Genomic DNA, 16,845 nt, shown 5'->3' on the forward strand with positions numbered 1-16,845 from the left:
TCTCTAGCTCTGACAAAAATCATTGAGATGTCAGATGACTCTGTGTTCAGATTTCCTTTCTATTAATGGCTATTGCCATTCTTTGGAACCCTTATTTTTATCCAAAATCTGACATCTTCTCCCTTGAAAGGAGTCAGCTATTAATCCATGCTGGCATTTGAACTTAATCAGTGGGAAGGAAGATCAGAAGTAGAAAAATGAGAAAGAATATCCAGGCAACATTTAGGAAAAAGGAAGTTGTATAGAAATTCATAATAGAAAGAAAAAATAAGTATGTTTTCAGGGACAAATGAGCTACCTATTGAAGATTATTAGCTTTGTAGTTTATACTAGAACATGTTATTTCCCAAAACATTTGAAAGATCAAAAAACACAGGAGAGGAATTTTTCTGAGTTCTGTAAATGGAGACAACTGGAAGTAATTACCTGAAACCAAAACTGAAGGAATTAATGAGATAAAAGCAAAGAGAGAGCTGTTAGTTTCCAGAACATCAGTTAAATATGGTATGTCAAGCTCAATAAAGTGTAAGAAATTGGAAAGTTCTTAAAAACAGATAAAAGAACATTAGCAAATACACTGTGTGGGAGAAGGAGATTCTACATGCGTAGCAGGATAGACATGCCCTGACTGGTCTTTTCTATTTATAACTGTTGCAATTCTGTGCATGTAAGTAACATGACAGCAGAACGAAAAAGTTTCTGACTTTTTGAATAAGTACATATAAATGAGTACATTTATGATTAATTTCCATGAAAGCAAATGTAAAATAAACATTTTAAATACGATGTGCATTGGGTTATCTGCAGTACGTACATATTTCTAAAATAAATATACCATCTAAAAGGGAAATGCCTACAGGCTTCTAAGTTTATAGGAGTCGGTATTGTTTGTCCAGAGTTTGCTGTTAAATTAGTCTCTATTTTAGCAGCTGTTTTCATACAGGACGTTTTCACCAGAGGATTGCTTGTGGAATTTTCAGTGATACGACATCTAGGAATGTTGGTATAAAACAGACAACTAAAAGTTGTGTGTATGTTTTCAAAAGGGACTTTACTGTTTTTAAGCACCTTCATAATAAAAGACCAATCTAGAGCTCTCCAGAAAATTGTCAAAGACCCACTGATGCATCTCAGAGTATCTAAGCCCATGGGCTAGAACTGCACTCGCTTTACAAGGCCTTTCTGAAGGAAGAGCAGTTTGAACCTAAGCAGCTCTAAGTCTGCTGCAATCATCTGCAGTTACACCTATCTGAGCTGATAGGATGGGTCTGGTATTTACTACACTATTGATACACTATTAGATTTACTGAAGTAAACATTTCATCTGCCTGATCTGATGGACTGATATAACTCCACCTGCAGTATTTTCAGGCAACAACTAACAGTAAATTAGCCAGCATATGAAAAATACCCTCTTTCCTGCTGGCATCCTATGTCTCATTGATATATCTCCCTGTAATATATATAAAAAGATGACATTTCTTTAAACACTGGCTTTGTCACTTGGCAATAACCCTAGCTCCTAATGACTTCAAAAAAACAAGTCTTCAAACCACTAACTTGTATATTATTTAGCCAGATTTACTTAAACTTCAGGCATGTCCTAAATCACCTGCTACTCTCCTAAACTATATTGGTAACATAAAAATATATAATGTGATTGAACACAGTAAATTAATGACAATCCATTGCCATCCCTATACAGACACATTTTCCAGCTTGCTAAGATTTAAATGATTGCCTCTAGGGCCTCTACCATGTGCAAATGTGAGGCTGCTAAGGGTCAATGGGTTATAACCTGAAACTCTCAGTCACACCTCTCCAGACTGGGCTGATGGAGTCTATATTAAAAGGTTTTGTCCACTGATCCTTCTCTAGCAAGAAATAAGAAAAGATACTTAGAAGGTTGATGCTGAAATAGTATCTCAGCTATAAATCTGGTCAATATGCAGTTCCACATGTTTGGATGAAGCCACCCAATCTTTCCTTGTATCTCATGGTTGTTAGGCACTTATGTCTAAGGAGATACAATTGCCTATGAGAAATATATTCTAGAATGTCTAAGAAGAAAGTAATTTGAAACCAGAGACCTAATAAGGAATGCATTAAAATTCGAGGCTCCTAGCTGTACTAGAAAACTCAAAAGTTTGACTGCATCTGCTTAACATTGGGCTGTATCTCCAGGGATAACCAAGTATGTCTTCCTGCTTCCAATCCACAGGGACTATTACGGGTCAAAGACTGGAGTGACGTGAGAACAGGATTTGGAGACTGTCCTCTTGAATATTGCTTGAGATTGTTAATTTTTTTATAATGATGGCAAAGAGCAAGGCAAAAAAACCCAAAAACAAACCCAAAAAAAACCCCAAAACCAAAAAACCCAAACCCAAACAGGCTTATTTCAGTGTTTGGACAACCCACAGAACACCTGAATTCCAGAAGAAAAAGTATCTGCCCGTTTTCTAGCAGACATTTCATGTAGAAATAACATTGATTAGACTGGACAAACTGCTGTAAGTTCATTGAGTCATGTTCCACATTTGGTCCCAATTCCTTTCTGGCTGCAGTTCAAGTTGTTTTTTGTCACATTTACAAAGCCTTGAATAGCTTGGGGTCTTAGTACATTGGAAAGTTATTTTCTTAAGCTTCACTGTAGAATCTTCCACAGATGACTTGTTTCATTGGCCATCTACAATACAGAACTTCTTCCAGAGGTGGTAGATCCTGGTAACAGCAGAAGTGATGGCAGAAGACAGAACATAGAAGGAAACTGAGCTTTTGAAATGACTTAATAAAATTAGAGGGTAAAGACAAAGAAAATAACAATTCCATAAAACTTGATTTTTTTTCATATGAAGTCTAGATCTTGGAAGAAGAAGTCTTAGATTACCTAAATCAAAACTTCCCTGAATTCATGTGTATTGATTGATACTCCCTCCTGAGACCTTTTCTGTTAATACTTCTTATTTGATAAGAGATATGCAATTCACTCTCTTTTGTGATCCTGAAGAATTTGAATTTTACAGTTGCAGAAAGCAAATATAACTGATCCAGCTTTGACTTTTCAGCTCTGTCTCACAATGTCTATACATTGCCAGAGAGCAGACCCGGGTGAAGTGACAAAGATGTATTGTTATTTTTCACATTTGCAGGTTTAGGTTGTTGGGGGTTTTTTTTGTAAAAGGACTGCATTTCTGAATAAGCAAAAACTTTCCAATGTTCCAGTTAGAGTGCTTTCCATTTAAATAGATCGTCTGACAAAAGAAATATTTTCCCTTCAGGAAGCCTACACTTTCTGACTTCCTAGAGCAAGACTTCTCTCACAGCACTTATAAATGTTTCTACTATGTCTTTTGCTCCTGTGTTGTAGGTTGGCATATGCATCAGGTCAAATGACTCAGTGCATGTCCAGTGGCTGCATTTACCATTGTGTAGCTTATTATTTTAAAAGACCTTGTACAGAGGTCTTCCTTTCTCGTACGAATTTCTCTTCAAATATCTTTTTCTCATGCATAACATGTCCTTGTTCAAGAAAAGCACCTCAAAGAAAGCAGTCTGTCTGGTTAAGTTTAAGATACTTCAAAGTCAGCATAGCCCATTTCCAGAAAGGCTTATGTATTATATAACTGCAAAAAATAAACAGCATTTTCTTAAAAGATCTTCAGCTCCATGGAGTAAAAATACATTAAAATAGCAAGTGGTTTGAGAGGGGAAGGTAAAAGATGGAAGGCAGTGTAGGACAGAGAAGATGCGATAATTCTTCTAGTAAGTAATGAAGACGTTTAATTTGATAAATTCTTGTAAGAGTCAATTTAGGAACTCCATTGTATTTTGTCAATTCTAAATATATTAAGTGAATATTGACTTTGGGCTAAACTTTGCATAGTCAAGCACCAAACTCAAAAAACCCCATAGAAGTAAAGGTGCTTTTCCTCTTTTTGCAATAGGAATACTATCCATAGACACTCTATTTACAGAAGTTTCCAGTAACAAGATGAGAACACTTAGAGGTCACTGAAATTCCAGATGGATGAACATTCCTCTGAGACTTTTGCAGTGCTTGAAAGATTGCACGTACCGTCTCTGTTGTACAAACTCAGTGGGACTACAGATTGCAAAATGTCAGCGGTTCCAGGCAACTGCAAGCACCTCAAAGATTCTCACCAAAGTCAGATTAAAATTTTCCAGATGATACTTTAAATCACGTTTAAGGAGAGATCATTTAGGGTAACCTACAAAATTCAGTTATTATTTAGCAACTAAAATTCCACCAAAACTTTCATTTACCATCAACAATGCGAACACATGCTGAGTATTGTCCAGACCTTAGCCAACCTGATTTTTTCTCTATTAATAACACAGAATAACAATATAAATAGACGTCAGCCTGGAATTCATTGACCACAGGACTCTCAACCTTTTAGATTTTTGAATTAGACCAAAGGGGACCTACTAGATCTGTTTAACCAGGAGGAAGCCTACAGGTAAGCACTCATATGTGGTAATTCTACAGTCAAGAACCCTCTCTTTATTGCGCACCTCATAAAAAAACAGACAAGACCTACTGTAAATAATTTCTTGGTACTGGAACATATTTCAGGATTTCAGACATGGGGTACTCTACAGTGTACCCTACATAAAATTTCACTCATTTGAGGGTCTGAGGGGAAAAGAGTGTTTGAAGCTGATGATCTAAATCTCACAGTTTGAATTTGTTTCTAATAACAACAGAAGCTTCACCTACCTCCTGTTGAAGCAAGAGACTGTTTTGTCACACTTCATAAATTGCTGAAAACAGTTTCCTTTTTGTGAAGTTTTATAATCAGTCCTTTTTAGCTTTATAAAGCAGTCGCCAGTTTAATGTCTTCTATAAATCAAATGCCTCCCACTTTCAAACTTTAATTGCCAAAATAGTGACAACAGCTCCCTTTTAAGTAGGTAGAAAGTAAACTAAATTTGTTTTTAACACTCTGGTTTAACAGTTCCCATAAGTGAAATGTCACCCGGCTATTTGAGAGAGAAAAGATGCCAATTTCAGCGATTGCCTACATGATGTGTTTTCTTCACCCTTGTGTGATAATGCATGTAGCATTAATGAAGAGTTAACTTGATAAGGGACATTTCCGAGTATGTATATCCTTTTGAGTTTCAAATGAACAAGTTAATAAAATATTTTAAAGAAAGAAAAGAACAATTAAGGGTCACTTAAGAAAAATTACAGGTGTGTACAACAGTACTATCCAGATTGTGAAGTCTGTCAAAGGTACTGGAGATTACCTAAAGCAGTAGGCCTGATGTTGAAATCACAATTCATATCTTAGTTCGAACTGTAAAATCAGATTTGAAAATAAGGATTATTTGGCTCCTACTACTTGTTTGGGGTATCAAATAACAACACAAATGTAGATACACTTAACTTAGTTAGGGTTGAAAAAGAATTGACTTCATAATTTCATCTTGGCTTGACTTGGAGTCTTTTGTTACACTAGTGATAATGTAGTAGAGATCCAAGTAGATACTCTATATTCCGTATTCATTGCTCTGTCACATGGGCCACAACCACACTATAGCACTAAGGGTGCACATTAGTTAAAAATTAGGAATTTGACTTTTCGCTACCAAGATTTTCCAGATTTTGTCCATGAGACACAGTTCCATGAGATGCGGTACAACAGCAGCAAATGACTGGGGCTATACTGGGGGTAAAGAGGCATGGAGAGGTACACATATAAAGTTCACCTGGGACACAGCAGAGTAAAATTTCCAGGATGTTTTTTAAAACTGTTGTTTTGACATCATACCAGCTCATAGGTCATTTCTGTTAAGGTGAGGGAGTCAGACCTTAGAAAAGAAGCACATCCCCAGATGAGTTAGCAAATAAAAACAAGGAATAAGGACAGAGTAACAGTTGCACTGAGTCAGATGAAGGACCAGTTGCTCAGTACCTCAAAGAAAGAACATGAGGAGATGCTTTTGTGAGCAGTGTAAGAAACAGGACAAATACAGAATGTGATGCCTCCCAGGGAATATTTCCCCAGCTTCCTAATGGTCAGAGACTTAGAAGCTTCTTTTAAGTTGTTACCTATTTAACAGTCACCAAAAGCCCCTAAAAGACCTCTTATCCTCAAACCATGTAACTCTTTCTTGAATCCATTTATATTTTTAGCCTCCAGAAAATTCTGTGGATTCTGCAATTTAACTTTGATTTTGCCTGGACAAGTTTTTTGGGTTTTGTTGTTTTGGTTGTTTTTGTTTTTTTTTTTTTTAAATCCACTATTCAAAATTTCATTGGGTGCCACAGGGTTTTTTTGCTGTGACAAATACTGAACAACTCTGACCGATTCATTCTTGTGTGATCTGTGATTTCATAATCTTGTTTTATTCAATCTTTACCACCTCTTTCCCAAGTTCTGCTCTTCTCTAATTTCTAGTGAGCTGCTTCTCTTCTCAGATGATGTAATTCAAAGTCTCTAATCACTCTTATCATCCTTTATCGTTTTACTATACTATTTTTGAGGTAGGGAAAATGAACCACCAGATTCAAATTTGAGTGTATCATGGATCTATACAGACATAGGGATGTTTTTGTTTTGTTCACAAATCCTTTCTTAATAATTACCAACATACTGGTTTTTGATCACTGTTGAACATTGAGCTGATATTTTTCAGAGATTCTTCAAAAGTAATTTCACAGTCTCATTCCTGATTAGTAATATCAAAAATGCTTTTGGTTATATAGGTAGTCACTTTTCATTTTTTAATGTAATTTTGCATTTATCATACAAAGTAATATCAACACTAAATTATATCTGCTGTTTTATTTTCCTGTCATGTAGTATCATAGTATTCTTCTGCAACATTTTTCAATCAGATTTAGATTTTATTATCCTCAGCATTTTTATATCATCTGCAATTGTTACCTCAATATTCCTTCCATTCCCGGATCATTTACATATATGCTGAAAAGCAAGGTCACAAAACAAGGCCCTGAGTGATTCCAAAGTTAAAATACCTCCACAGCAACAAAAGATCCCATATCCCTACTTCTGTTTTCTATCTTTTTCTACTTTTCTACTCCTATCTTTTAAGCATCTTATGACAAATCCCATGACGATCCCATTTCTTTAATGACAGCAACCATTTCACTCAAGATTTTGTGAAAAAATTTATAGATATAAATCGAGACTACTATCCAGATCAGAGACATAGTTACTGAATCCTTCAAATAACAAACCAACCTGTGATCTTATTGTTTACCTCTATAGAAGAGGATCATGTATAGATATTAACCTATTAAGCATATGCTATCTACATATATCTTAACTATATTTCCTGATGACTCATCAGTGCAGAAGTCAGACTAAGCCATCCATTTCAGGCCTCTCTGAAATTGATGCTTCTGATAATTATGAAAAGAGGCTGATTAGACAACATAGCAGAGAAAACCACTCAGAAATTTACTACCTAAGTTCCTTCAAAACTCTTGGACAAATACCGTCAAGCCCTGGTACTGTTACTTTTATTGATTCAATCTAAAAACTCTTTTATTGATTCTTCAATCTGAGACCATAGCTCCATAAAGCTTATACTGGAGGGGAAACTTACAAAACTACTACCTCAATACTGAACACCGATACAAATAACCCATCCAGATTTTCTATTAGGTCCTTACTGCCTTTGTTCTTTCTTAGCCTTTCTCCTTTTACACCTAAATCATTTATCTGCTGCACAGTCTCTTTGGCAAATCTCCATGAGTGGCCAGTGACTTGTTTCCTCAGGAAAGTCTCCAACTCCCCCAGGTCCAATGAAATCTCTAAAATAAATAATGATGCAATTTCAGTTTGCATTCAGATGAGAATACAGAGTATCTCTTGCACCTTGAGCAGTCATTCAAACCTGTGCAAGATGGATGTAAAATATGACCGTTCTTACCAATTACAAAGAGAAGAAGACAGCAGAGAATCAGCTCTACCAGATTTATACTATGCCTATGAAATTGTACAATTACATGCCACTTTGCACTGAAACACTACTGTGATGTCTGAAAAGAAATCTCAAATAATTTCTGCAAATGGAGAGCTCCTCAGTACATTTCTTGCACACATTAAGTACCTATTGGAAATGTCTGGTTTGGTACCTAAAAACAAGGGTTTATTTCCTGTTTGATAACTCAGTGCAAAGTTAATGGAAACATTTGTACAATTTATGTTTACGATGTCTGTAGTAATGGGAAGATCTGTTGGAATATAGATCAATGTTTTCTGGTGATGGAAAATTTTATAGCCCAGTTGTTACATTTATGAACAGGGGACAGAATAAAACATTCAAAGGCAAGAGTCAAATAATAATTTATGGGTTTGCTCTTTTCTCCTGGGCAGAGTTTATAATACCTTTTAAAAAATTGACTTTTTCATATCCATAAAAGCTTGGTGGGAAGGATACAGTTAAAGCCTAACTGCAAAGTCTTACTCATGTTAAAAAACAAGGGGGTTATCTGAATACGGGGAAAGGACAGGAACATTTTCTATTTCCTATGCTTCTGATATTTAATCAGAGTTAAACCAAGGCTATCCTACAGCAACTTTGAATTGTGAATAAGGAGCAAAAGGGAGGGAGAGGGTGACTCTTCAAGATTTTACTTTGTGATCAGAATATCATTAGGGTTGAAAATGACACCTTTTCAGAATTATATTGTACTGTAGTTCAAAAAACATAAATGAGGTCCTGAGAAATCAGAGCAATCAAGTGAAAAAGAAAGATACATTCTTGAACAAGAACACATAGGTTTTCTGATCTCCAGCACAGAGGTTGGAGTCGGTTATCATTTTGAAGTAAATGCATTTGTATCAACAAAGCTGAGGGAGACATCAAACAGAAAGCTTTAAAAGCGTTATGTTGGAAGCCTCAAGACACAGTTACTGTGTTTGGCAACAAAGAGACAAAGATACTTTTCAGGAAGGTCTTTTTTTATCTTATCTCTGGTTCAAATTTCAGTTTTTCCTTCTTCTTTTTCCTCTTCTCCGTTTTCATTTTATTGAAATCATGTTCAACATTAATAATACAATACTCAGCCTACAACCAAAGAATCCACTTAGTATCTGCAAAACTAGCAACTAACCCTTTATTTAGAGGAGCATATGGGGGGTTTATAAAAGAAAGTAAGAAACCCTGCACAAAGGGATGGAAACCTTCCAGAGACCAAGCAACAGGGCTTTGAAGGAGATGCAGATTGTAACGCAGATGCTCCCTAGTTCCTGTCCCAAGTGCTTTATTGCTGTGCTGATGCAAGTGTAACATGGTGTAATGCTGTCTCTATCTACCGGAGACAAGAGGGGGCTATCAACTGGCGTGAATGTTGGATGTAGTCCATCTCAGAAGAAAGAGATTTCCATATCAAAAAAAAAATCTGTATCGATATTCTCTAATAATATATATCTCCTAATAACAAATTTTGCTATTAAGAAAGGCAAACTAAATGTTATTATATGCATGCTGCAATTTTGTTATACAGTGTTACAAGCCAAAAGGAAACACAGTTTACAGGTACCTCCCTAAGGAAAGGTTTATGTAAGTATTGTCTGTAAATAATCACAGAATTCTTCTATGTTCTAGACACATTTCTCCACATTACAGTAGCTTATTTTTGGGGCAGAGGTGGAAAATTCAATGAGTACACTACTTTAAAGGTGACATTAAGCAATTCTGGAATTAGCACTGGTGAATTCTGTGCACCTACATTTTAGGTTATCACCCAGTGCTGGTCCCTAATCAGAATTCTCCAAAAGTCAGTATAGAGAAGTGCAAGGAATTGGTCTCACAACACAAACACTCCTTAAACAGTCCCACTGCATTCAATGTCTTCTGAGGATTACTTCTGCCCTTTTATGTTGAGTTTAGAGTAAGCAAGCAGAAGTTGGTACAGGTGTGACTTCTTAACCTGGTCTACCTGAGTTCTCTACTAATCTGAAGCTGCGACTGACACAGAATCACACAAGGGAGTTTTTGTTATCCACCCAGGCCAGGGCTGTACCCGCACCTTTTGGACACAAAATCAAGCAAGAAAACAGTATCAGTAGGTGATATATTGAATGTCTCCACCTCAGAGTAATCCAAAATTTCTCCACTAACAACACGTATAGCCAAGATCTTCAGTCATAGCCTTCTAGAACGTTTAGGTGTTTTCACACATCCAACAGACCTACCAGCTAATCTTCTTTATTCACTAAACATTGGCTCACAGGATATGTTTGGTTGCAGGTAGGGCAGCTATACATGTGGGGACACTCAGGAAGCACATGTGGTGTCACATGGTGGAGTGTGACTACCTCTGGGAAGTATGCTTCCTGGCAGATCCTTGAACAGATAGGGCACCCTTAGGAGACTCCCTAAATTGCAGTGTAGCACTTCCTTACCATTCCTCCCTGTACCCAAGGGTGATGGGATCAGTACGCAGAGTCCTGGAACTGGAAAGAGCCTGTGGCTCTGAGATGCAAACAGGCAAGATGAGATGCCAGCATCAGGGCCCTCCCTGTTGGAATTAACAGGCCTTAATGGTCCTAATCAGCTTCACCTGGGGCCTCCACCCACACTCTCTTCCCAGTGGCACAGAATGAGTAAGCAGATGGGTGAAGCTTTAACAGTGTGAGCTGAATGTGGGACAGGCCTGAGATAGATAAATCTGAATAATTGGTGGCCTACTTGTTACACACTAAAATGAGGAATAAACATGTAAAACATGCTCTTGGATTCTCCTAATACTTTAATGCTGCAGGGGTTTATGTTCTCTCTTCTTTCAGTTTCTTGCTCCCTATGCTCCAAAAACCCAATCTTTTGTCAGGGAATACTCCTTGAGCAGGGAGACTACTCTCCTACGCAGTTTTCACTTCCTTAATAAATGCACATAGTTTGTTCACCTCTGATGTATTTTTTCATTTACCTATGTCAGACATACATACTGTAAAATATGTAGTGTAAGTTCCTACTCCTGAATGAAGGATCTGGTTGGTACGTTTCAGTTTGAAAACTGTTAGCTAATAAGATCTGCTGTTCCCTTCCCACTGTTGTTATTTTCTGATATATAATATTGCTATAACAGAACATTTCAAACTCAAAAGCAACTGCAATGTTAGGTCAGCTCCTGCATATGAGCTTCCTAAATTAAAAGCATAATAAATGGAAAAGAATGAAAGCACTGTAGATGCTGTTATTTCACCTGCTTTGTTTCTCTGTGACAAGAGCCTGTTCCACAAATCATAGCAGATCTTTTTAAAAGTTACCCGTCTTACACAGAAAGAGGCCCAAGCCTTTGATCATTCATCACATTGTAAAACTTTCAAATCCCTAGCCTCTCATTTAATGTCAGTGAGAACTAGGACCACAGCATAGTGCTGGGTGAGAAGTAAAACTCCAAATTGCACATCATTATGCTTGTGGGTACAAACAAGTGTCCTTCAGCATGCATTGTCCACATCACAATTTTCTGTCCTGTGTGGAAAAACCCAAAATGAATAGTGCTGAACGCTAGCAGAGATTTTTTTGCATTGTCACCAAAACCATACTCATTTACTTGATTTTTTGGATTTATTTTTTTTGTGTAACCATTTTTTGATGATTCATGGCACATGAAGATTATTGTAACAGATATTGATCTAAATTATGCACCTTATTACAAGCAATACCTACTCTAACTTATATTAGGTTGTAGAGGTAAGCAGAAACATATTTTTTCACTTTGATCTTGACCTGCTGCTTATGAAAGAAGCCTTTATCAGTACCAGAGAGTAGGATTGGCCACCAGGTGTCACCCATCTCCTGTTAGCTACCCCCAAATCTGCGTATGCAGGCTTGGGAAAACACCATTCTCAGAAGCTGTGCTAAATAGAGACTGTCTCGCCACTACAAAATACAGTCATCTTCTCATTACAAAAATACATTCTCTTCCTTTGCTCTAATGGTTCCCAAACCCTGATACTCTAATAGCTTGTCGACTGTGTGTTAAAGACAACCTAAGAAGTAGATGAACACCCTACAACTCCTGGCACAAATACCTATGTCTGTGTAATGCTTAGAAAAAATGTTAGCTGATATAATGCGTCCACCTAGTCCGGCCAAAACCGCAACCGCTACCGAAGACGAGATGCACGCCTAACCTTACGTGTTTGCCGGGGCTGTGAGGATTTCGGTGGACAAGCTGGGGAAGGCAGGAGCGGGCTCGTAGGATGCCATTTCGGGGTGCAGGGTCAAGACAGCGGCCTTCCAGCCGTGTCTACCTGTCCCTGCTCTCCCGACCTCTGGCTGACAGACTGACATGACCCGGGAGGCGGCAGCCGCCCTTTCCCAGGCTGTTCCTCTCCGCCGGCCCCTCGGCGGGCTCCGCCAGGCCTGGGCGCGGCCTACCGCCGGCTGAGAGGGCCCCGTGGGGGCGGCCGGGCCGGCCACGAACAGGTGTGAGGGGGGAAAAGGACCTGCTCGAGGGAGGGCGAGGCCGGGGCTGCGGCGGGGGCCAAGGCCGCCCCTCAGAAACGCCGGGCTGAGGCGTCGCCTCAGCCGGCGGGCTCGTGGGCGTTCCCCACCGGAGAAAGGAGCGCGTTTCTCCTCACACCCGCGGACGCCCAGCTCAGCGCCGCGCCCCCGCCCCGCAGCCGGGCAGGCACTTTGCACACGCTCCCTTCGCTCTGCCTCGGCCTGTCACAGCCGCTTCCGGCCTGGGCAAGGCCGTTCGCGCGCGCTCTCCTCCTCTCCTCACGCGCCCGCCTGCACACGGGCGGGTGCTGCCTGTGCCGCGCCGCGCCCTTGCTGGCGGCTGGCAGTTTGCAGACGCTCCCTTGCGCCCGCCCGCCTCCAGGTGGCCCGGCCCCCACGGCGGGCGCGGCGGCCGCCCCTCAGCCCGCGCCGGCCTCCGCCGCGGACCATGGGCGATGCGCTCCTGCCGGCGCGGGGGGCTGCGCACCGGCGGCGCCGGAGGAGGTGAGGCGGCGCCGGGCTCGGGGGTGGCGGGGGAACCGGTGCCGCGCCCAGCCCCGCTGGAGGTTGCGGGGGGGTCGCCGCCGCCGTTGCCCCGTCCCCCGCCCCCCCAGCCTCCCCTCAGGCCGCTGCGGCTCCGCGGGCCGTGAGGGAGAGTGGTCTCCTCAGTGTCCCCGCCGCGGCTGTGCGGGGCCGGGGGCGGCACAGCGCGAGTGCCGGGCAGGAGGGATGGAGGGAGGGGGATCGCGGAGGCAGCCGCTCCGGTGCGGCGGGGCCCGTCCTTGCGGCGGACCGGCCGCCCCCGTCACCTTGCGTAACGACCTTCCGCGGCCAGCCCCGCCGCGGAGCGTCTCGGCTGCCGCCCCCCAAGCGGAGCCGGGCCCCGGGAGGTGCCTCCGGAGGTGGCGGGGGCGGCCCCAGGGAGCCCGGCGGTGGCCGCCCGCCGTGTGCTGGGCTGGGCTGGGCGGGCGGAGGTTGGAGCGAAGCGCGGGTGGGAAGCGTTGCAGCGGGTGGGAGGATGGATCTGGGGCGAAAGTCCGTTGAGATGTCCCCCTTGCGATCCCTTGACGGAGCTCTGGGTTCCACCCGATGCTGGTTTCGTTTCCTCTTCGGACTTCGTAAACCTCTAGGAAGCGAATTTGGGAGAAAGGTGCCTGAAAACTGTCATCTGTGCGCCAACGGTAACGGTGCTGTGCTCTGCCATGGCTACTACTTTATCGCCAGAGGTGCATTGAGCTTGAGGTTGGAAGTAACAATTTGTCAGGTTTGGTATTTCTTACGCATCATCTTGTGGTTTGGTCGTAGGGATTTATCTGTCTGTGAAAAGCAGTGCCTGACCTGATGTGGCTGCATAGGGGTGCGGACCTATGTGAAACAAGAATTGCAGGGGCCACTTTAATTGTCTCCCTTGAGTTTTAGCAACTATTTAAGATAAATTTATTTTTCAATGTATTTAGGGGCAAAATAAATGTCACTCAGTTTTGAGGAATTAAATCTCGCTAGAGGCTTCCTAGGTGTTAACGTAGGGAGTGTAGGTTCCATCTTTTCCAGATATGGTATAATATCAATCTTGTCTTCTGAGTGCACATTTCTCTTTCTGGCATTGTGGTAGGTAGACTTGGGAGAATGAATTCCTAATTCTTACATTAGGTCTTGATACATCAGTCTTGCTTGATAACTGCAACAAGAATAAAATACTCTTTAAATGAAGGCTCACTCTTGAGATTCATGTTATACTAGTATACAGTCTTACTTGTCTAAAAAGCTGTATCACCTTGTCCCCATGAAATAGTATGATAGCTTTTTCAACAGCATGACTCATAATCCTAAATACAGGAATGAATTTTGACTTAGTGCAGTGCAAGTGCTTTATCTCAGCAAGCAGCCTTGTGTGTAGAAAATGCAAGTAAGGTGGAGGGAATGTCTGGTGCTGTATCTGTTAATCTTTGTCCTCAGGAGGACAGCATTTGAAGTTGTTTGCAAGCTAGGGGTATGTCTTTACTCCCAAATCAATGAGGTGATCTCATTTCTTTCAAAATACTTTCGCCATTTCATAAGAGACTGAAAAGCTTGCAAAAAAGGAGGAACCGGTTAGTTCTTGTTATTTATTATTGAAACCATTTTGCCTGGGGACATGGAGTCCAATTTAGTCTGAGTGGATGATTTACCTTTTTCCTTCTTCATCTCTGTGTAATGACTCTCACTGTTCTTCATGAGAAACTCTGCCTACTGCAACACCCACAGTTCATATAATTACTGGTGGCTGTCCTGAGCCTAATAGTAGGAAAGAAACCTTCGCTTTTTCTTTTCTGGTGGTTTTGTTACATATAAGGTAACTTTCACTATTGCTTCCTGATCTTTACCTGTATGAGATGATGTAGGGAGTAGTTTGCTCTTAAAATGGCACATGGAGCACTATGCGTAGGGAAAGGAATGTATCTATCTTGTTCATAATTTAACTTATGCAGACAGTTTTCTGTTCCTCTTATATAGAATATGGATTTATTCTGTACAAGCAGAATAAGGATTAAATAAGAACATATGCTTCCTCTTTCCTGGGCGATAAATCCATCGTGCTGTCCAAGAGGAAGGCAGCTTATACAGCCTGGACTGAAATGATGCTGAAAGACAAAGTGACTGAATATAAGAAGATCAGGTTGTTTAAGCTCCCAAAACTAAACTGCCTAAAACTTAGGAAGCAGCCAGCAATGCTGGATGCAGATCATCTAAAATCCTTAATCTGTTTCATGAAATCGAATCTGGCAAAATAATCAAGTGTTCTGAATTCCTAAAATGACTTAGAATAAAGAAAATTGCTGTACAATTTTAAGTCATTGCCCTCCAACCAGATTCCCTTCCTTTCCCTTTTTTTAAAAAAAAAAAAAAGAAAGCTTTATACCATTAACTTCTGTGCTTGAGATAATATGTAGAATTTTATTAGCGCCACACATGTCCCCTCAAGTTCGAATCTTTATTTTTTTTATTTTGTTTGCAAGGCTATGTTTTTGGCATTGTATGCTATTGTCATCTAACAACTTCACTCTGCTTTTGCTTCTGTTTAATAAAATAGCTTAGTATGCAGTTTTCTTTCTCATCTTGGCTCTAAAATTCTAATAGAACTTCAGGAGTAGTTGGCTTTAACTGCCCTTTGCTGATATAGTAACTTGATTATTAGCTATGTGGTACGTGTTTCAAAGGCTTATGTGAATGCAGTGTTCATGTTTTGAGCAGATTGAGACCTGAAGAAGACCATATCAGTGTTTGATGAGAGAGTGGGAGAATTAGTTGAGTTTTATTGATAGGAAGAGGAGTGATAAGGGAGATTCAGTGGCAAACATTACTTTTTTTGTTATTTGCCAACAGATTGTGTGACTTAGTCTATCTTTAATAGTTGGTGAAATAGTTTAAATAGTTGGTGGAAAGAAATACAATATGATGAATATCAAAAAAGCTAGGTTCTGATAGTATTTTCATTTATGTCATGTTATTCCCAAAGTGTCTGCAGAACTCTTCTGTGTAGCCTGGTTTGGAACCAGAGCAATACTCCAGCAGCAGCACTTGGTAATGAACATCGGAAGCATCTGCTGAAAGAAATGAACATGCTGCACAGTGCTAATCAGCTGGGAATCAGATGAGTGGAAACTCTTTCAGGAATCAAGCAGTTTTGCTATTACTGCATCTTCAATTTCAAAAAATTCTGAACTGATTGGAGCGGAATAAGGTCATCCTTTATTCCTTTATTCCTCTCTGCTTTTGCTAAGTATTTATGCATCTCTGCATTTCATATACCACATATACATATGGACTTAAACAAACAAAAAAACCCCAACACCAAAACCTAAAAACTATTTTGTATTTACCTCTGTGTGTATGCATGCACACTCAAAACCCTGTTGTTTTGTTCTTTTAGCCTCCTGTTATTGGCATGCATTATTGAAGTTGTAAAGGCTTCATGATCTGTTTCACTTTGTTTTCTTGAAGACCCCAGATCTATAACATAAGGAAGTATAAATTCTGTGAGAATAAGTCTCATTGAGATCGTGTTTTGAATAGTGGCTTGATTTCCATTACTTCTGACCCCATCTTTTTTCACCACTTCTTGTTTGTTTATGTGAGTTGATAACTCACGTACTGTAACTCATCACTACAAAGAGAAGCTGACTAGAGTTTTATGCAAACTTATATTAGTTCAGTTTTGGATATTGGCATGGGCTCTCTGAGCTGGATGGCATTTGAGGAGCAGCCACCATAATGATGGAGAATTGGTGACACAAGTGCTGACACAGCCTCCCAGATATGAGGCGGCATCTCTTTCTGACAGTGCAAACTCTTATCAGGGTGGATAGCCTTATTCTTCTATTCAAGCTGGAATAGTTCAGCTGT

At 40.4% G+C, this 16,845-nt stretch overlaps 1 protein-coding gene across 2 annotated transcripts in view; it reads left to right on the top strand.

Annotated features, from left to right (window-relative positions):
* The first annotated feature begins 12,643 nt into the window (after positions 1-12,643).
* MGAT5 (alpha-1,6-mannosylglycoprotein 6-beta-N-acetylglucosaminyltransferase) overlaps positions 12,644-16,845 on the top strand; it is a 129,711-nt gene continuing 125,509 nt past the window's right edge. Inside the window, exon 1 of one of the 2 annotated variants that reach the window (XM_074595015.1) lies at positions 12,644-12,966. The gene's annotated coding sequence lies outside the window, so the exon portion shown is untranslated. The remainder of the gene's footprint in view (positions 12,967-16,845) is intronic. The other variant, XM_074595016.1, reaches the window with a different exon arrangement.

The sequence above is a fragment of the Larus michahellis genome, chromosome 7 (assembly GCF_964199755.1).
Source record: "Larus michahellis chromosome 7, bLarMic1.1, whole genome shotgun sequence".
NCBI classification, from domain to species: domain Eukaryota; kingdom Metazoa; phylum Chordata; class Aves; order Charadriiformes; family Laridae; genus Larus; species Larus michahellis.